The sequence below is a fragment of the Ananas comosus genome, linkage group 3, assembly GCF_001540865.1.
Source record: "Ananas comosus cultivar F153 linkage group 3, ASM154086v1, whole genome shotgun sequence".
Taxonomy (NCBI): domain Eukaryota; kingdom Viridiplantae; phylum Streptophyta; class Magnoliopsida; order Poales; family Bromeliaceae; genus Ananas; species Ananas comosus.
The window spans coordinates 14,325,928-14,327,085 of NC_033623.1; positions in this window are offsets into that span (position 1 = coordinate 14,325,928).

The window sequence follows — 1,158 nt, forward strand, 5'->3', positions numbered from 1 at the left end:
TGCAATTGCACGGGAAAAAATTTCTATGTCGCTCCTCCGTGAGATCCCGAAACAACTTTTGCAGTACGATATTGCTTGTTGGTGGGATCGGCCACCCAACTCTGAACCGTCGCACCAAAAAAAGAAAATGATCAAATTTAAATTGTATCTTTAAAAGTGAATTGTTATTTGTTATTTTTTTAAAAATTAATTTATAGTGGAGAGTGGGAGTGGAGGTGAGTGAGTCCAATTTAATGCACTCTTTATAACTCGGGCGCCCACCCAATCCCATGTACGCTCCCTCCCCACCACCCCCTCCCCATTGAATGCCTATATTTACAGGAGGGGCGCCCTTTTAATTCCTACACAATTAGGTGCCCTCGTATTTATTAGACCCCGCCCATTTGCCCATTTCCTACACAAAATTAGGTGACCCAGCCATGCCATGCACCCTTCTTCTTTGTTCCACCCCTTAATATCTTATATCTTATATACATATACTAGTGAAAGAGTCCGCGCTCTGCAGCGGGTAAAACTATAGGAGTAATTAATAATAAGAGAACATCAGATGATGACGCCTTCTCCAAGGATGATGATAGTAAAGATGACGATAATCCATTCAGCCGCTGCCGAGAGGGAAGATATATAGGCACGCATTAGTAAGAAAGAGAGGGAGGGAGGCGACGGTGTATAGGAAAAGATGAGGAAAAAAAAATTAATGAATTAATTGGAGATGAGAAGATGCGGATTGTAGATGGCAGTGGATGGTTTGGATGCATTAATTAGAAGTCTGGTGTAGAAAAGGGAAAGGATTATAACGAATTAATTGGAGAGATAAGTGAAAATTGTAGATTATAGCGAAACTATTTAAATGCATTAATTAAAAATTTGGTAGTGAAAATATTTAGATGTATTAATTAATTGCATTAATTAAAAGTTTGACGAAGGAAATGTTGAGGGTCAAATGCTGGTGAGGGTGAAGGACAACTTGCCATATGGCAAAGATTATTGGGGATTCATATAAGTTAATTAATAGATAGGTCAAATACTGGTGAGGGTGAAGGACAACTTGCCATATGGCAAAAATTATTGGAGATTCATATAAGTTAATATATATATATATATATATATATATATATATATATATATATATTATTATTATTATTATTATTATTATTA